The following is a 21,625-nucleotide window of genomic DNA, read 5'->3' as shown; positions in this document are numbered from 1 at the left end:
GTGTCTGATTGTCTTACTTGTGATGGAAAATGCTATCTACATTCAGAGAAAGAACTATGGCGTGTAGATACAGACCAAAGTATAATATTTTCAATTTTTTCAATTTGTTTTATGTTTTTTTCCCTTCTCATGGTCTTTTCCCTTTCATTCTGATTCTTCTTTTATAATATGACTAATATGGAAATATGTTTAACATAGTCATGCATGTATAACTTACTTCAGATTACTTGCTGTTAAGGGGAGGGGGAGGGAAGGGAAGGAGGGAGAAGAATGTGGAATTCAAGATCTTATAAAAGGACTAATGTTGAAAACTATCTTTGCATGTAATTGGAAAAAATAAATACATTAAAAAAGAAAGTTATGTCCTAGATGTCCATTTGAGAGTTCATAGAATAGGCCTACAACCTTGAAAAACCCTAAATCGTCTACCATACTGATCTCAACAAGCCTGGGAGCCAAGAAGAGGCTTCCTGGTAGAGAATTCATCCATCTTTGTCCCTACTTCATTTAGGGTGGGTTTATTGGTAGGCTGCTTTGTAGCTAGGATTAACACCCATGGGCTTCAAAGGAATAGCAGAAGTATAAAATATGGCAGAGAGCCAATAGCCTTTGGCTTAGATCAAAATTCAGACCTTCCCACCGGTGTTGTTCTTACTGACTTCTAAACTCAGGACCCATCTGCTTGATTGCTTTGACCTACAGTATCTGCTTGCTATTCGCTCCCTTAGATAATCTAGCTGCATTTGGGGAAGCTAGGTGACATAGTGGATAGAGCACCGGCCTTGGAGTCAGGAGCACAGAGTTCCGATCCAGCCTCAGACACTTACTAGCTGTGTGACCTTGTACAAGTCCCTTCACCCTGATTGCCTCCCATCCAGGGCCATCTCCAGTTGTTTTGATCCCTATCTGGCCACTGGATCTTAGATGGCTCTGGAGGAGAAAGTAAGGCTGGGGACTTAGCACAGCACTAACTCACTTAAATCCAGTTAATGCTTGTACTTATCTATCCTTGAACCTCTGCCTGAGGAGACCTTCAATATTTGCCAAACCCCAGTCAAACTCCATCTGCTTAGGTGAACTTCTGCTCCTAGTGCCTCCTGATTGGATCTGAGTCGGTTGCTATTCATTCACTCACTCATTCACTCACTCATTCATTCATTCTATTGAGGCAATCAGGGTGAAGTGACTTGCCCAGGGTCACACAACTAATAAATATTAAGTGAGGTGCTCGGACTCCAGGGCCAGGGCTCTAGTCACTGCAGCGCCACCCAGCTGCCCCTGCTATTCTTTTTCAATGTGACATGGAAGCAATAAAAGAACGCTGTATTCTCGGAAAGCAATAGGTTAGAGTGGGAATGATAAGAAAGCATTGGAGACTTATTGGAGAAGTAAGATGAGAAGCCTAAGCTAATTTCAATGTGGCAGTGATAATTTCCCTACCTCCTGGGTGGTCACTATTAATCTTGAGTGGGTTAGGTAAAGTTTGGGTATAATCGCATTGGAAATAGGACTTTAACTAAGCTGGTGAAGGGGTTTATGAGTATATGGAAGCATGGAACAGGGGTGTGGATAAACCTTTTTTTCTTGTAGTCTGTAGTGCACAAGCCACTCATACTGCCGAGGAGGAAAGTGAAGCCCAGGAAGCGTAAGTCCAAAGTCACGTACGTAGTTGAATTGGTTAACTATAGGGTCAAGACTGTAAAGTAAGCACATTAAGATTGCAGCAGGGTTAATAGACTGAGAAAAGAGATAAGTGTGAAGGGACTGGAGATTGGACAGTAAAGATTTCGGTTTTATGAAAAAGAAAGTGGAGGTTACATGGTAGAGGAGAAAGCAATGGACTCTGAATCAGGAAGACCAGAGTTTGAGACAACCACTAGTTGGTTACTTCAGTGAGTTAGTCACTTAACCTCTTAGGGCCTCAGTTTCCTCATTTATAAACTGAGGGATTTGAACTTGATCTCAAAGTTACCTTCCAGTGTACATTTTTGGTATTTGACTATAATGGCCATAGATACTGCAAATTTCAAACAGAATTCCAAGATCATATACTGAATAAATGGTAGAGCAAGTAATAGAGTCCAAGAATTTCTGATTCTCTATCTAGTGATCAGTTGATTGGAAATAATTCTCCCTCACCCCAACCCAATTGTAGTTCAAAACATAGATTAGTGTTTTCTTCACAATAGCTCTGGGAGATAAGAAAGGAAATTATCCTTATTCTTATCTTACAGATGTAGGAACTGAGGCTCACCAAGCAAGGTGAAGTGCCTCTCCCCAGACCACACAACGACCATGAGATGGAATTAGGGTTTGAACCCAGATCAACTAGTGCCAGACATACTACCTCGTTCTGCTTCTTGCTCAAAAATCTCTTGGCTTCTTTTGCCTCTTGGATCTGCTGAATTTTAGAGGTGGAGGTTGATTCACGGCCTCTCTGAAGGAGAAGCAGACAAAAAAATTGGTAATCTCCATGTGATGCTGTGTTGCCTAGCAACAGGCTAGGAGGCATTGCGGTACTGCTCCCTTCCAAGGCTCTGAGCAGAGGGAACATTTAAAGATTTGATGATCAGTGTGTGTATGTGTGTATGTGTGTGTGTGTGGCAGAGAGAGGGAGAGAGAGGGAAAGAGAATGAGAGAGGGGGAGAGGGAGAGAGAAAGAATAGAGTGCCCAGAGGCAGGCAGCAGAGAGAAAGCAAAGCCCACAAGAGAACAAAGACAGTCAGTAAGAAGGAGGGCAAATTAAGGAGAAAGAGCATCGGAGAGAGCTTAAAGACTGCAGACAGTGAGACAAAGACCCAGAGAGGGGAAGGGAAGAACAGGGAGCTGAGAAAAGGGAACAGGGCCAGGGGAGAAAAAGGAACTCTGGGGTCCCAGCCAGCCCCAAGGAGCCCATCAGAAGGGACTGGTACCTAGGCCCTCATCATTAGGTCTGGGAAGTTCCACATTTTCATATCTTTCTAGCAATATCAATATCTCTGTCTATACATACGCATATATAATATTTATACACACCTACACACATATATATGTATATATAAGACACCTATATACATATTTCCATTGGGGTCTTATCATTGAGCACCAAGAATAGGGCCCTTGTAGACAATAGTGCTTAAGAAATGTTTGCTGAGTGTCTGAATATCATAGCAGTCTTTTATTTATTTATTTTTCCAATATATGGAAAGATAATTTTCAACATTTCGTCATGTATTCTCCCTTCCACCTTTCTCTCCCTCCACCCTGAAACAGCAAATAATCTTATCTAGGTTATACAGTATCATCACAATCTTGAGCAAGTGTGTTTATTATCACTGGGGTATCCCAAGGGTGGAAAGACCTCTGAGGCCAGTCAGTCCAAATGGCCCCCTCCCCACCTCCCCAGGGAGGGATCCTATGTAGAGCCTTTAATGGGTGGTCCTCAAGCCTCAGCTCATGCCATGGAAGGACATGCCATGGATAGTTGCAAAGTTCTGTCTTGTGGCGAAGCAGAAAATCTTTCTGCTGTCCCTTCTTCTTGGTGCTTCTAGTTTTGGCCCCTGGGCCAAGTGAAACAGGTCTTATTCTAGATCTATTCCATCTCACTCACCAATCATTTAAGAGCTTACTTTGTATTAAGAGATGGAACTATAAGGCTGAAGATGAAGATAGTTGCTGTTTTCAAGAAGCTTGTATTCTATTGGAGAAAACCAATATGTATCCAGATAAGTAAACAAAATACTTGATAGTAATCCTTCCAAAGAAATAAAAAGTAATTTTTGGGGGGGGGTGAGAGAACACTAAAAATGGGGAAATCAGGAAGGGATTCTTGGACAATAAGACGTGGCCCTTTGACCAGGTCTCCAAGGAAGCTCAGGGTTCTAAGAGGCAGAGATGAAGAGAATTCCAGACATGGGGGATGGGGCACAGATGTTGCCACCACAGAGTCTGGAGATGGAATATTGTGTTTGGAGATTTTTAAATAGACTAATTTGACGGGAACACAGAGTCCATGAGTAGTAATATATAATGGAGCTGGACTTTGAAGACTTTAAAAGCTAAACTAAGAAGTTTACATTTTATCCAAGAAGAAATGGGGAGCCACTGAACTGCCTTGATCAGCAAAGTGACATGGTTAGCTCTTGAAATGCTTGGAAACAGCTCTCATATCTCTGTGAGATCTTTTCTTTTCCAGGCTAAATACACTCGCTTCCACCAAGAAGTCCTCATATGACTTGGACTCAATTCCCCTTTTCATCTTGGTTCTCTTCCTTTGGAAACTTTCCAGCTTATTATTGTCTTTCCTAAAGAGTGGTGCCCAGAACTGAAAGGAAATACTCTGAGATGTGATCTGAGAAGGGCAGATGATTGCAAAAATGGTTCTAGCGTTGTCTGAAGCTATCAAGGATTTTTCCATAATTAGCCAGTTTCCTGTGATTATATTGAACACAGATGAGGTCCAGAGTATATTCTCACATACTGCTTCATGGTTTTAGATCTCATTGTCCTCATTATTTTAATTCTGAGTCATCTTCTACTTACTCTTGGTCTAATCACCTTCCTTCAGTTTTTTCTCCTTTGTAAAATTATGGCATTATCAGCTTGATAGGTCTCTGATCTCATATCTCTTGACCTTGCCACATGCTGCCCCTCAATCTGAGGATGAAAGATGTATTTATTTATGAGGCTTTTTTGTGTTGATATCTGCTGCCCCCATCACCACACTGGAGGGGGTGGTGAAAGGGAGGTATTGAATAGAACATTCCCTTCCCCTCACCAGTCATAGGAGGAGGGAGGAAGGGTTGACAGATACCATCTTTCTCCTACCTCTCCAAGAAATTGACATTCAAAGAGTACAGAAAGACTAGTCAGCTAGCCTGTGTCCACCAATGGTAGGCTCTGGGATTCATCACTATTTGAGGATCCTTGAAATGACCTGTGGAAGAGACTTGCTCTCCAAAACTGGTTTAGATAGGGCCTATTCATCCGGTTCCAGTAAACTTCTGTAGGCAAGACAAGATGTGAGGCAACTTCCATCCTTAAAATCTATGTTCTGGCTTCCTGATATGCTAATTGGTCCATTTGTGACACCTAAGAGCCCCCCCCCCCCCCCTGAGGGCTGGGAATGGCTTCTAGATGCAGTTTCTTTGTCCTAGAGACCAGAGTGCTCCACTTCCATCCCAGTGAATTTCTACCAGGATAGGTGGGAGTAGCAGAGGGATTTTTATAGAGATTTAGAGCTGGAAGGGGACTTTGAGGTCACTGCCTGACTCCCCCCACTTCTATTTTATAGGTTAAGGAGATTTAGGCACAGAGAGGGGCAGTAACTGACCCAAGGTGACACAGATAGTCAAGTGGGCTTAAAATGCTGCCTAACAGCATGTTGCCTTCAAAACAGTGCTGAACTTGGATTCAAAAACTATTGGGTTGGGGCGGCTAAGTGGGGCAGTGGATAGAGCACCGGCCCTGGAGTCAGGAGTATACCTGAGTTCAAATCCGACCTCAGACTCTTAATAATTACCTAGCTGTGTAGCCTTGGGCAAACCACTTAACCCCCATTGCCTTGCAAAAACCTAAAAAACAAACAACCAAAACAACCACAAACAATTGGGTTCAAATCCCAACTTTAACTCTTCCTATCTAGGGGACTCTGAACCATTTAATCACTTCCCTAAGTCTGATTTTCTTCACCTATTACATGAGGATGACAATACTCAACAAGATGCCTTTGAAATGTGAGTTATTACTATAGTTACTAGCATCTCAACTCACCTATGAGGCACAATGGAAAGTACATTGGCTTGGGAAGAAAGAGTTTCAGGTTTTAAGAATTCCAGCTCTGCCACATTGGATGAATCAAGAAATTACCCCATGCTTGAGCTGCTCCTCTTGGCTTTCCTCTCATTCTTCTCATTCTTTCATCCCTTCTTTCCCACTCCCTACAGGAAACTAAGTCTTCTTCTAAAGTAGCTTTAGGGCATTGCTTGTTCTGGGTTCTGAATGAGTTGGGTTCTGGAGAAAGACATAAACTGAGCATGCTGGGAAAAAATGGTGGAGAGTGAAACAAACCTCATTGCGAAAAAGACCGACGTAAAAATGTTCCAGAAATAGAAAAGAAGTTGCAATGAAGAGAAGCAAATGCAGATGGTATCTGTGGGAGGAAGGAAAAGGGGATTGCATGATTCCAGGTGTACTTTGGGGAGTTGGACTAATCACTGGCTCGTGCTGAGGACAATTTGTATTTATAGATTGTCTTTTTTGTTTCTTCTAATGAGAATGATGAGGCAATGTTTGTTGAGCACCCACAAGATGCAAGGTCCTTTGCAGCATCAGTGGACTTAATGAACTGTGTCTCATTAAACCTCTTGACAGGCCCTAAGGGAAATGAAAAGTACTGTCTCCCTAGTTGGTTATTACCATCCTATGGACGGCAAGAAGGAAGCACAGGAAGGAGTTTCAATGGTACTGCAGTTCATTGGATTAGGAGCCTAGATCCAAGTTTTTAATTCCGTGCCTCAGTTTATCCATTTATAATGTGAAGGAATTGAACTCGATGATCTCCAAGGTCCTTTTCAGTTTTGACATTCTTTTGGGTTCTAAAGTGCTGCTGTGAAATGAATGTGACATTTGTTCGAGGAGCACCTGGGTTCAAGTCCCAACTCAGAAATTTTCCAAGTCACTTCCTGCCCATCTCTAGGCTTCATTTTCTTCCACCATAAAATTAAGGAATTAGATTAGTCCTAAAGTCCTTTCCATTTCCTGGGTCTATAGAAAGGCCCTTCTGGAAATTTAGGGACAGCAGAATGTGAGAGAGGAGCTTCAATTCAAGAACTAGAACATCTGCTTTCCCAAACTCAATGGTACCCTTGAGTTGTCTAGAAGAGAGTCACTTCTTTCTGGGTCTCAGTTTCCTTATTTGTCAAATTAGGGGCTTGGATCTTTGAAGCCTCATCGATTAGTTTAAAATGCTATTGGAGGCAGCTAGGTGGCACAGTGGATAGAGCACCGGACCTGGAGTAAGGAGGACCTGAGTTCAAATCTGACCTCAGACACTTAATAATTACCTAGCTGTGTGGCCTTGGGCAAGCCACTTAACCCCATTTACCTTGCAAAAAATCCTAAAAAGATGCTATTGGCTATCTATTATGTACAAAGCTCTCTGGGGAGTGTTTACCTTGCAACTTTGGCAGAATTATGGCGTCATGGATGTTGATGTTCTTCCGCCTGCCTGCCCCACCTTGTAGATGGAAATGCCTTCTGAACTTTCTTATCCTTTTTCATCCTCATCTATTTTTCCCCATGAATCCTCAATAGAGAAACTGCCCAACACACCAATGTGCTTCTTATAGTGTATCTTGACTGTGAATGTACAGGTGGGTCAACAAAGTTTAGAAAGTCACAGTCTGCCCTCATGGAAGTCTGTGGAGCAGTAATTCTTTGCTTAAGGTTGAGTTTTTGGCTTTGAGCACCATTTTTGTTACATTCAAATAATTATCAGCCTTGAAATGGATCAAAGGTGTCTCCTTCTTCTTTGTTTTCAGCCCAGTTGGTTGTGAGGTGTGGAGATTTGTAATTTTGACTCCTTTAATATTACTTTTACTAAGACTTTTTTATGTTCATTAAAAATGTTGAGTTACAATTTCTCTGCCTCCTTCCAGTCCTTCCCTGACCCATTGAGAAGACAAGCAATATGATACCCATTGTACATTTGAAGTCCTGCAAATATTTACATATCAACCATGTTACTAACAAGGTCCATCCTAACAACTTCTTTAGGAAAGAGTCAAAGCATTGTCTCTAGGAAAGGGTAAGATACATCTTATCCATGGCCCTTGGAAGGGAAATCCAGGTCATCGAGCCTGCCTTCATTCTAGGAGTAGAGGGGTAACCACAAAAAAAGGGTGAATGCCAGAGGTGGGGCTTGTTGGTTGCACCTGTCAAGGATTATTCTAGCAATCCTAAATTTAGAGATGAAGAGGCACTGTTATTCTAAGCCCCCTATTTTCAGGTGCTTATGACTTCAAGGAATATAAATGAGAACAATTTTTAGAAGCCAAGCAGGACAGAATCCCCAGAAAATGGAGTTTTGTTGAACTCTTTACACATCAGTGTCATGCTGTGCATCTGTGAGTGACTTGTGAACGACGTCATGGTCTAGGCTTGCTTTTACCCTGTGACCTTCATCTCCTTCAGGATTCCAAAGGAGTAGGTTCTGCCACTTGTGAGGATCAATAGGAACATGTGCAGGTGACCAAGATTGGCCAAAGACATTTGCTGAAGTGACCTATCAGGAGTCACCTACAGCTAGTAAGGAGACCCCCCCCCAAACTGCCACTCACTGAAAGTGCTTTGTTCATATTTGAAATGCTATCCTAGAAGTCATGGTCTTGTCTACTTTCTCCCTTGTATCAGTGACTTAAATTACTGTCTCACATGGCCCTCAGTGTATTGAGAGGCAAAGGGGTGAAGGGAAGAGGAGGTGAAAGACATTAGTCAGGGTTAACTTGGAGGAATTCCTGTTGCAAGCAGGAAAAGTGTAAGGAGTTTACCATAGACCTGTGCAAGGACAACATTTTTGGTAGTGACTTAAATGAAGGCTGAAATTGCATGCAAAATAAAATTTGCAAGATTTCAATGATCTAGGATGGCGACATGAATCTGAGTAGAAGGAATTGAAATTTAATCAGAAGAAATGTAAACTTCTATGCATGGGCTCTAAAATTAAGTTTTACAAGAAAAGACTGGGGTGGGGGGCATGTAGCTAGATAGCAATTTGTGTGGGAAAAAATCTGAGGGTTTTAGTGGACTGCAAAGTCAGTCAACAGAGTGCTATTGTAGCTATGGCAACCAAAAAAGCTAATATAATCTTAGACTGCATTGAGAGACATGGTGTCCGGGAACAGCAGGATGACAATCCTGCCAACCTCTGCCCTGGAATATGTGGTCCTGGAATATGTAGTGCTGGAATACACATTTTCAGAAGGATATTAATATATTGGAGATCTTATTCCATAAGGGAAAAATCAGAATGTCAAAATGTTTTTGTCCTGTGAGGACCTGGATGCAATACAACTGTGGTTTAGTCCAAATTAAAATTCTATTAAATTTGCATATATTGAGATCTTGTACTTTCAGTGACCATTACTGAAGGGAATGGTCAGAGGATACAAGACAAGTGAGAGATCACCCTCGACGTGCCAGCAGTTTTTAACAGTTGGTTTGGAGTTCAAAATGCATTTTCTCATAGAAATAATGTTCTGAATGATTAGATCCCAACAAAGTCCCAAAAGTTATGTTTAACTAATAATAGTCCTTGGACCAGAAGCCCACCTTCTTTTCTGCTCTGACATCTCTCAGAGTCTTTTATGACATTGGTATGTGTGTCACTGCTGGGTCGCATGCCTGTTTAAACCCACTATACATCTTTCTGTTACCCTTTAAGATGATTTGAAATAGGAACTTTTTGAGAAAATGGAATTCCATGATTAGAAGTTGTACAGCACTACCAGGAGGTGATGGTGGCAGGGATCATTGTATCATGGAATAGTCAAGATGTCAGTCAACCTAGTATAGGCAAAGTGTAACGATGATCCCTGCCATGTCTATGTCCAAGTGTCTGGTCCTTGGGGCTTTCCTCTGTAGAATGAAAAGGTTGGACTCAAGGATCTCCATGGCCTCTTCCAGATTCCCTGCCTTTGCTGACAATACTGGTCCATGATGGACTTTCTCTTCTCTGAGCTCCAATAGCATGTAGAAGTTTGAGAGATAGTCTTTGAGATCCCTGGAAGGCAAGGACCAATTCTCAGCTCTCTAAATTGCTCATCAAAGTGAGAATCACAATGAAATTGGGGCTTCAGACATCATAGAAGCTGAATTTTGAGCTGGAAGGGAGCTTGGAAGTTACTCAGTCAATCCCCTTCATTTAAAAGATGAGGGAAATCAAGGGAATGATAGAGGACTAGGAGGAATGAAGGACAGAATGGCAGTATTGGGAGGGATGTTCAAGTCCAGTTGGCCCAATCCGTACCTGAATGAGAATCTCTGCTCATTCAGCCTTTGAAGGTCCTCAGTGAAATGCAACTCATTGCTTCTTGAGACAACACATTGCCCTTCTGGGAAAGCCCTATTTGTTATGAAGCTTTTTCTTCCCTCAGCTTCTGCTTCATGCAATTTGGACCCCTCTGGACTCAAGAAAAGAAAGTTTTATCCTTCTTCTCCATGATGGCCCTTCAGATATTTTAAGAGAATTTTCATATCCTGTTTTCCTTTCTCTTCTTCAAGATAAACATTTGCAGCCCATAGGCAGCTCAGTGGCTCCACAGAGGATAGAAAGTTAGACTGGAAGTCAGGAAGACCTGAGTTCAAATGTGGCCTTAGTCACTTACTAGCTGTGGTACCCTGGACAAGTCACTTAACTTTTGTTTGCTTCAGTTTCCTCGTCTGTAACAAAATAAATGAGGATAGTAACAGCACCTACCTCCCAGGGTTGTTATGAATATGAAATAAGATAATTATAAAGCATTTAATCTAGTGCCTGATATATAGTAAGTACTCCATAAGTGTTTATCATTATTATTATTATTATTATTAATTTAGAGTTGGAAGGTACCTTAAAGATCATTGGGTCAAACCCTCTCATTTACAGATGAGGAAGCAGACTGGGAAGTGAAATGACTTGCACAGGGTCATACAGGTCCTAAGTGTCTGAGATGAATTTTGTTCCTGACTCCTCCTGACTCCAAGGCCTGCTGTGTATACACTCTGGTACATTTTCTGCCTCTCTCATTTCCTTCGAATGAGTCTCCTCTGGTTTATCTTGAGATTTGTCCTTGTCTTTCACCAATTTCCTCATTTTACAGAGAGAGAAACTGAAGGATACAGAGATAACAAGGACTCAGCTAAGATCATACAAAAAATAGCTAGCAGAAGTAGTAAGCATTCTATAAATATTTCTGAGGTTTCTCAGGGAAAAGCCCACCACCCCTCCTATCACCCACCCAACACTTGCATGCCCTTCTATGAAGGGGAACCACCACATTAGATCTCTGCTTCTTCTCCTCCTCTAGGTCTGTGGATGGACTGGATGAAATTTGACCTGTCATCTCAGAAATGTTGACATCTTCTACCCTGGCTTTACCCCACTCACCAGTCTGGGTCAATCTCAGTGAGTGATGCATGGCAGAACTTCCTTACAAGACCCATGACTGACTTTTTCTCTTTGGAACATGCTTTGCACCTCTCTGCACAACCCCACTAGTGTTGACAACCCTGTCATTCAATGGGGCTGAGGGCTAAGGCTTTCCACCATCTTTCTGGGCTGCCCATCAGATGCATTTTGAAAATCAATGAAGTTGAGAAAGAATAACGAACCATTTTTCTATGTATTATTCAGAGTTGTCCTCCAGGCCTTGGGGGATTTAGCTCACTCAGGACCCAAATGCAACAGGTCTCCTTGAAATCAATCTCTACCATGTTTCCCAATTGCCCTGGGTGCAAAGAGTTGGTCTCATGTTAAATTCAGATTTTTCCCCAACTCATTGCAGACTCAATGACAAGTCCACATTCCATTTACTGCAGACTCTTGCCAAGATGTGCCCTAGCCATGGGTATATATTTGCCTTCAGACTTTACAGCAAAGACCAAAGGAACTGATTCACAGCTTATCCTAGACACTCATTCAGAGGATTCCACTCTGTATTAACCAAATCACATTTCCAAAACCATGAAAAGCAATTTCAGAGGCTCATAGACTGTGAACTGGAAGGTCATCTAGTACAACCTTTTTTATTTTGTAGATGAAGAAACTGAGGCTTATCCAGGAAAAGTGGTTTGCTCAAGGTCACTTGGCAATAGGCTCACATTTCTTTTTTTTTATTAGAGAAATATTTTATTTTCCAATTATATACAATAGTGGTTTCTATCTATCATTTTTTGTAAGGTTTTGAATTTTACAATTTCCTCCCCCTCCCTCCCCCATAAGGCACTCAGATATTTTTTCTTTTAGTTTTTGCTAGGCAGTGGGGTTAAGTGTTGCCCAAGGCCACACCACTAGGTAATTATTAAGTGTCTGAGGTCGGATTTGAACTCAGGTATTCCTGACTCCAGGGCTGGTGCTTTATCCACTGCGCCACCTAGCTGCCCCACTCTGATAATTTTTACATTGTTTTCATTAAGCTCACATTTCTATAGCACTTTACTCACAATGACCCTGTGAGACAGTTATTACTTTAAGTATTTAACCTTATTTTATAGATGAGAAGGATAAGTCTCAGATAAAGGAAGGGATTTGCTTCCGATTACCTAGTTCATAAATATAAGAACTGGGATTCAAACCCAAATTTCCTGCTTCCATGTTCTTACAAAGGAAATTGAAATCCTAGTCAAATTGAGAAAGAGAGACAGAAAGACAGAGAGAGAGAGAGAGAGAGAGAGAGAGAGAAAGCACATGTGGGGGAGGGAGGAAGCACTTGGCTACTTTAGTGAATGCAAATATCTGGGCCCAGAGAAATGAAAGGCCAAAGGGATGAAAGGACTAGCAGATGCAACTATAGAGTCACTTTGAGTAATAACTGAGGAATCAGAGAAAGTTGGAGAAGTGCCTAAGAGACAAATGTCCCAATTTTCAAAGAGATGACGACAGTGGATTCCAGTAACTATGGACTGATGAGTTTGACATCAATGTCAGGCAAATTTCTCAAACAGGTTATTAAACAGCTGCTTTCTAAGTGCTTAAAAAGGAAAGCAGTGATCACTAAGAGCCAGCATGGGTCTCCTTAAAACAAGCCATGAGAAATGAGCTTCATTTTCTTGTCTCCTTTTTTTGTTTAGCATTGCGAGATTAGGTCAAAGGAATACTGCTGGTACAGTGGAGCTTGATTTTGGCAGAAAAACATTTGTCAAAGGTAATGATGTTCTTGTCAATAAAGCAGAGAAATATGGATTAGGCAAAATGACTATCACATGGATTTATTCTTAGCTGGTGGAGCAACTTCTCCAAAGAGTGTTGATTAATAGACAGATGGCAACACAGAAAGAAGTCCCGGGTAGTTCTGTTCAACATTGTTACCCATGACTTAGCTAATGACACAGAAAATACACTTGTCATCTTTATGGCAGTGGGAGATGGGGCTTTGAAGATAGTTAATATCTTAGATGCCCCAATCAGAATCCAGAAAGATCTTGACAGGTGGAAAAATGGCTAAAATGAATCATAATGATAACTTCAATCTGCATCACAGTTTGAACCTGCCTCATTATGACCTTATGAAGCAAATAGTATGGATGCTATTTACCCTTTTCTACATGAGGAAACTGAACATCAGAAAAGTTACATGACTTGCTTAAGGTCACATAGTATTGACATAAACATTGGAACAAAGACTCAAAACCAGGGAGTCATCACCACTCTATAGATTAAATTTAATAGGGGTAACTATAATGTCCTGCATATAAGCCAGTAGTGACTGATGAAAAAAGTTAATGAAATCAAGCCAAAGCAATAGAAACATTATAATCTGAATAGGGATGATATCATTCCAATGTCTGATGCTAGTGGGACTATATCTGGAATGTTGTGTCCAATGTGAGCATCGCATTTCAAAGAGTGACATGGAAAACTGGAACCAGTGATGAGAAGAGCAACCAGGATGGTGAGGGGACTGTATATGATGCACTAAATAATGGTCAACTAAAAAGAAAATTTTTTTCCTGGAGAAGAAAAGAGTGAAGGAGGTCATGGTAACGATCTTCAAATATCTGAAAGATGGTTTTGTGGAAGAGGAATTACATTCATTTTTCTTGGTTCTAGTGGGCAGAACTAGAATCAAGATAGATTTTGATTAACTGCTTGGAACCCTTTTTTAACAGCCAGAGTTACCTACAGTCGAAAGGGTTGCCATCTGAAGCCTTCCCTCATCATTGGATGTATTCGAGCAGAGGTTAGCTCACTACCTGTCAAAGATATGGCAGTAGGGTCTCTTGTTCTGGGTAGAAGGCTCAAAGTGGTGACCTCTAAGGTCTCATCCAACTCTAAGTTTCTGCAGTTCTCTTTCCTTCTCTGAGGCTTGGGCCTCCATGGGGGAGGGCCAGGGTCATTTAGGGCTCCCTTTCTTCATCTTAAATGGCCCTGCTGCCTGCCTGCTGCACTGGAGGAACCCCAGTGATAGGCTGCTTCGAAACTATAGTGACAAGAGAAAGGGCCCTTATTCATGGACAAAAGAAGATGAGGCCAGCAGGAGCTAAATTAGCTGATGTGAGATTTCACTTAAAAAACTCCTGGTGCTACAGTTCTCCAGAAATTGCTGACATGCACTGACCCAGGAAAATTCAGACTGCCCTGAGCTTTTCTAGTGGAAATGCTCTCTCCAGTATGGGAAGGGGGGGGCAAGTCTCTAGCCTTCCAAATGGGGGTTCTGAAACAAAACTTTCCACCTCATCTCTGAGATTGCTAGACTGCTGGGGCAGGCAATGGCCATTGGGAGGTTCTTCTGTTGCCCAGCACAGTTTCCCCAACCCACCTTAGAGCTGTCCATGGTAGAGAGACCATCACTACGCCAGAAAAATCCCTCAAAACAGTCACTCAAGTTGAGACTGGGGGAGGATAGAAGTAGACTTTCCAATTTTCCAAGATACGCCCCCCCCCCAGTGTGTGTGTATACATCTATAAGTAGAACTGAAAGGATCCTTAGATGCCAGTTAGTCCAAGCCCCTCATTTTACGGATAGGGAAATGGAGACCCTGGGGAAATGAAGTAATTTGTGCAAGGTCACATCACATAGAATTTTAGATCTAGAACAGTAAGGGGCCAGAGAGATCTTTTTGGTCCAACCTCCTCATTTTTCAGGTAGTGGAACTGAGGTTCACAGAGGTAAAATGTGACAGAGTGGTAGATTTTGGGTTTGAATCTAGGTTTCCTAACTCCAAAGCTAACATCCTTGCCAATACACTATGATGCCACAATGGGTTCATGGTCTGCTCCACACAGAGCCTAGAGTGGTTAGTGATTTCTTTCTTTGGCATTCCCTAGCTAGGATCATAGGATCATAGATTTAGAAAGTGCTGAATGGCAGTGCCAAACAGGACAGACGCAGCACACAGCTGACCCAGGCCCTTAGAGTCCCTATGTTGACTCCACTAGTTTGGAATTTGTTCTCTCAGCTCTCTGCTCTCCCCACCCCCAACGTCACCTAACGCACCACCCCAGGTGACTCAGGGCTGGCTGACTGCTCTCACAAATCTCCTTTGGTGCTGCTTAGTCTCCTACCTGGTCTACACTGAGGTGGGAAGGACCCAGATGCTACACTGCTCTCTGATTTCCTGAATGCCTTCATCTTGGCAGTCATCAGGGAACACAGCCTCATGGAGATAGCAGACCCCTGGAGACAGGGTTAGGACACATTTGAAGCTCTGTTTTTGAATTGTCCATGTGTGTGCAGGGCAGACAGTATTCTCTAGGATTCCTCAGTTTCTCACCACTGAGATAGCCCCCCCCCAACAACAAGGGAAAGATGGAAAAAATTCATCTGAAGGGAAAAGAACAATAAATCTGTTGTTGACCCACTCTAAGATCTGTTCTTCTGCCCCCCCCCCCCCAGGAAACTCTCTTTTCCTGTAGCACGAGCTGGTCTGCTCATTCCCCCCAATTTCATTATTTCCTATCAAGTAAACAATGTGGCAAGAATACTAGATTTGGCATCTGTAAACATGGATTCAGATCCTAGCTGCACAAATGATCTTGGGCAAGTCACTTCACACCTCTTTGCCTCGGTTTCCCTATCTTCAACATAAGGAGGTTGAGTTCTAGGGTACCTTGCCATTTTCAAATGTTTTAATTTTTCTTTAATTTCTTTTTTTCTGCTTCTCTTCCATGTTTAGAGTGTCCTCTCTCTCTTATTAATTTTGTTCTTCATCTTAATTCCTTTCTTTCTCCATATCCACTGCACCATGTGGTAGCAAGACAACTGAGATTGGCCTGGGAGGACCTGAATTCAAACAGATCAAGACTAAGAATCCCAGGAATTTCATTTTGTTTCCAAAGCTAGCTTGTCCTACTGTCATTTCTATCATTAGAACCAAACATCTCTGAGGACCTACTATGTGTATGGTTGCACTGTGAGGGATAGAAAAGTGAATAAGATGTGACCACAATGTTAAAGAATTTCAGAGTTGAAGGAGTTCTCAAAGGCCATCTAGTAAAACTCATATCTCAAAAGGAATCCCCATTACAATATACTCAACAAATGAGCATCCAACCTTTGCATGAAGACTTTCGATGACAATGAGAGGGAATCGAATATCCTTTGAACTGGCCTATACTGCTTTTGGAAAGTCTGACTTCTTAGGCAGTTTTTCTTTCCGCTAAATTGAAATTCACCATTCTGTAACTGCCAGTCTTTGCAACTCATTCTACTTTCTAGATCCAAGCCAAACAATCTAATCTTTCTTCCATGTGACATTTTGTCAAATATTCCATCATATGGCATATTCCACTTGAGATTTCTTTTCTCCATGCTGTGTCCCCAGCTCCTTCCATTGATCTCAGATGCCATGAATTTTGTGCCCTTTTCTATCCTGAATGGCCTCTTTTAGACATTCTCCAGCTTATCAATCATTCTCCTGAACTCAACACAATTCTCTAGATATGGGCTGGGCAAGCCAGAGTATAGCAAGGCTATCACCTCCTTGATCCTGAGTGCTTTGCCAATATTCCAGTAGCTTGTTGGTCTGCCACATTGCACTGTTTCCTCATTTGAGTTTATCACCTAACTTAACCACCCAGAGTTTTTTCAATTAATCAGTCAACAAATATTTTTAAATCTATCTTCAAACTTCTATCTAGTCATATCTCCTGCTATTTTGTATTTGAGTTGATTTTTTGAACTCAAATGGGGCGTAACATTTATCCCTTGTGGATTTCATCTGTTTACATTTGGCCCAATATTGAGATTTCTGCTGAGGTCATTTGGGTTTTGACTCTGTTATTTATCCCTTCTGGCATGTAGCATCTGCACATTTTATGTCCACATCATCAATACCTTTCTCTAAGTCATTGATAAAAATGTTAAATAGCTTAGAGCCAAACACAGGCCTCTGAGACCCTCTGTTAGAGACTCCCTTCCACATTGACGTAGGACTATAGTTTTAGAGCTGGAAAGGGCCTAAGAAACCATCTGGTTCAACTATTTATTTTTCAGATCAGGAAATTGAGACCCACAGAAGTTAAAGTGTTTGCATAAGGACAAAAATCAATCAATAGCAATCATTTAAGCATCTACTATGGACCAGGAATTGAAGTTCCTGGTTCCCCAAAATGTAATGGAGAGACATTTATAACCATTACATTTTAGTAAGGGGGTAGAAGGAATGTATGATCAGCAAAGGAGGTAGGGCAGTCACATGATATGAGTAAAGGATAACAGATGGGAGATCTTGTGCATTCTATAGGTATTCTTGAAATATAAATGACCTAGGGGAAGGCTTCCAGAATGTTGACTGGGATCCTCTCAGGAGGAATTAGAGAAGAAGATGGATGAGAATTACATAAGATGAGAAGGTACATATGAGTTCCAACTTGCACTGATGAAGGGGTTACGCTTACTGATGAAATAACAGATCTAATTTTGAGATTGGTTGATATGTTCCTTGTGCATAAGTGTTTTTAATCAACTACCCCTTTTCTTTCTCATTAGAAACATTTCTCTTTGTCTTCACACTTTCATTCTTGAGAGCTTTTCATTCCTCCTGGTCAGAGTGTTCCTGTGTAATTTTAGTCTGTGAGATTCTACTTAGCTTTTTTCAAATCCTTTTGTCTGCTCTGCAAAAAGTTTTGTTCTTACCCTCAAAGAGGGTACAATTTACTGTCTTTTCTCAATTATGTCTTCAGCCTCTCTCTTAAGGATTTGAGGAAGTGTTTTTAAGGGGAAAATCTCAAAATTTGCCCTTTTAAATGAAAAACAACTGAAACTTTGAGAAGAAAGTTTGTGCATTATAAGATCCAACTGGGAAGTCTACCTGAATTCAGTGAAAAAAATTCTCAGGAAGAGGAATTTTATCAAGAGTTTAGAAGAAATTCTGAGATATAAACCTTGGTCAGATCTGTCACTTCTAGAACAATTACAACTCGACAAAGAGCATTATCCCAGGGAACGTGGCTATAGAAAGCCATAAAAGAATCCTATCTTCCCTCTCCCCAAATCTTTGTCCTGATTTGAAGTGTGACTCTCTAACCTATGTTCAATGTGATTTTTTTTAATCACCACAGGAAGACTTGGAAAGAAGGATGGGAAACTTTTTTATCCCTAGGTTATTTCCTCATAGCTTAAAAAATTACCTTTTCCCCCAATCCCCCAAGTTTAGGGAAGGAGCTACTGTATTTCTAAAAACATGTAGTGGTGCCCTTTAAAAAAATACTACCATAACCCGTGTTTACCAATTTTTACTGAAGAAAACTAGTTAAGCAAAATAAATTGACTTCACAATCATGCCTGGTAGCATATATAATAACCCTCTGTACCTTCTGTACCTGTAGTGTATCACTTCTCTACTTGAAGAAGAAGAAAGTATGTTTCCTTAACAACAATCGGTCAAGTTTGGTTATTCCATTTGGGTTCAGCTGTTCTTTAGGGCTGTTTAATTTGTATTATTGTAATTGTATTGTGTTGAGTCTCTCTCTCTCTCTCTCTCTCTCTCTCTCTCTCTCTCTCTCTCTGCTCTGTAAAAGTTAATGTCTTTTCATGATTCTCTGAATTCTTAATATTCAGTGTATTTTGTGATATAATAACATTTCATTTCTTGTCAAATGAACCCTTGGATATGTAAACAAGATGTGGCTAATTTGTTGAACCATTTCTTTAGGTAGAACAAGCTAATCAAAGGCAATCCAAATAGTTCAAGTTATCTGTAGAATTCACCTTTCCAAAGTTCTGTAGGGGAAAGCACCTTCTGCTCCCCAGGAGCCCAGGTAAATCTTTACATCACTTTTCTTAATAAGCCTGCCCATCCTGCCATGATCAAAAGCAGATACTACCAGACTCTTCCTATGCCAATCATGGGAAGTTTTCCACCCTTAGTGGGTGGGGTGGGTGGAATGGGGAAAGAGATGCATGAAGGGAATAGAATACAAGTGAGTACCAGAAGATAGGTCCAAACAGCTGAGATTCTCAGAGCCAGTTGTCTTCCCATGCATAGCTCTTTGAGTCCTGAAAGGAGATGAGTGGATAGGAAATCTAGTCCAGTTCCCATTGGTATAAGTCAAAGGAGAGTGCAGTGAAACATTACAGTGGGGTGAAGTCATGGCAATCTACTCTTAGAGAGACTGAGGAAGACAATAGAGAGCAGCACTGTCAGAATGTCTTTGGCCCATCTCTGTGATCTCAGCTTCTCTTGAAAGCTGAACTTAGTGAAGGGATTTTAAGGCATCATGGACCTAGTTGGATCCCTCACAGAGGATCCCCTCACATTATCTTCTCTTTAACCCTCTGTATCTTGAAGTATGGTGGAAATTTCTTGGGGGAAATTTTAAGTAGAAGGATCTAGAGAACAATATTTGGAAAGGGAAATTACTTAATAATAAGTGATGGACAGTTTGCATCCTCATAATCATCATCATTATTATTATTATCAGGAGTTATATTGATAAAATTATGATTGATAGTACTATACAGGGAGGGCAATGACATCATTGATGATGGGAATGACCAGCTTCACTCAGAACTTTTTAGACTTGCAAAGTCTGAAAGTAAAGTGAGTTGCATGGACCACAATGAGCATGATGGGAGTTGAAAGGAATCTTCTCACTCACTCAAAATGTAGACTAAATTCAAGGGTCAGGCAACTGAGGCAGTATTAAACAGTACAAAAGATAGTCTGCTTGGGGTCTCGATCCCAAAAGAACTGAAGTAGCTCCTGGGGCTATGAGCTATAAGAGCTGATATTTCCCAGCGTTTTCCTCCTGCCCACCACTGGGAAGATACATAGCAAATATAGTTTAACAGATGACCAGCAGGAGGCAGCATAGGACTCACAGAGAGTAGCCCAGTAGAAATGATAGTGCTGGGGAGAGCCAGGAGAAGAAGTTAGCTAGCAGTGATATTAACAGAGTAGCAGATGGCACTGCTGGCTTTATGGGGGAAATATCAGAGACAAGGAGGGGCATCTAGGTGGTGCTATGATAGAGTATTGGACTTGGAGTCAGAACAATGTAAGTTCAGATCACTTAATAGTATGTGATCCTGGGGAAGTCATTTAATCTTTGTCTACCTCAGTTTTTTCCTAAGGTTAAATGTGGATAATAATAGCATCTACCACCCGGATTATCATGAAGATAAAATGAATTAATATTTATAACGTTCTTTGCGCTTGTTTATTTAATAAGTGAAGTTTCAGTTGGAACATGGCTCTCAGAACATGTGTTGTCCTGGCTACATACCTCCCCCTCCTCTATATGTTTCTTATCTGCATATCGCTTCTGGGGTGCATTCTTTGCTACTCCTCACACCCATGGTATGGGAATCTATGGAATAATGTACCCTGTGTAAATGAGAAGAGAGGTTCTCAGCAATTTATCATACTATGATGTTAATTAAATGTCTTTTGCTTTGAATTATTATGTCTTTTCCTTTGAATTATTATGTCCTCTAATTAGTCAGGTAAAGGAAACATTGCTGGGGGTTCATGAGCTGTGGTTTCTGAATGGACACTGACTGGAAGCCTGCCTGAAAAACTGGGGTGACTTTCAGGGAGTCCATAGACAGTGGGGGAGGGAGAGAAGCTCTGGTTTCAAACCCTAGCTCAGCATTTCCAGAAGACTTTGAGATTTAGAAAGTCTTCTCCCCATCACACCAACTCTACAAAGTAGGTAGTGCAAGGATGAGCACCTCCATTTTACAGAAGATGAAACTGAGGCTCAGAACATTTAAGTGATAAGTTTAAGCAAACTCAGCTCAGCTAGTAAGCAGTAGCCCCACGATTCAGATCCACGTGTCTTGACTCAAAGCCCAGCACTTGCTGTAATCAGACCTCAGGCACCTTCAATCACTGTAGTTAAAAACAGCACAGTGATGCACTGGTCTGACGACTCCTTTCATGTAATCAACTGTAATGTATTACCTACTCATCTAGGAATCTCACTGGGATTTTGTTGTTTTGATATTTGCCGTTCATTTGAAAGATCTCATTGTATCTATGTAGATCAAATGAGTTAAAATATGTAAAATGTTTCACATGCCTAAAAGCACCTATAGAAATGTTAGCTGTGATTATTGATTGGTGGTTATTACTATTTTTATGCTTTTCCTCTATAAGATTTTGGCCCAAACTAATAGGTTTATGCCCTGAATTGATGGAAAAGATTCCTGATATTTAGAGCTGCCCAATATGGGAATGGGTTCTTCATGAGGTAGTGAGTTACTTATTTCTAAAAGTATTCAAGCAGTCAGACATGCTGAAGGTGGGGTACATAGATGGGAAAGGAGTTGGACTAGGTGGTCTCTAGTCCTTTCTAGCTCCAGCATTCTCTATGCCACCCTATATAGCATGAGATGATTTGACTTCAGTTTTCTCTTAGGTAACTGGTAAGTACTTCATTCTCTACAAGTCTCTCCCATGCTTTGTCTTTGCAATCATGCTTTTCCACCATCTTTCTGCCCTC

The sequence above is a fragment of the Macrotis lagotis genome, chromosome X (genome assembly GCF_037893015.1).
Source record: "Macrotis lagotis isolate mMagLag1 chromosome X, bilby.v1.9.chrom.fasta, whole genome shotgun sequence".
NCBI lineage: Eukaryota > Metazoa > Chordata > Mammalia > Peramelemorphia > Peramelidae > Macrotis > Macrotis lagotis.
Note: the sequence above shows the minus strand (reverse complement) of the source record.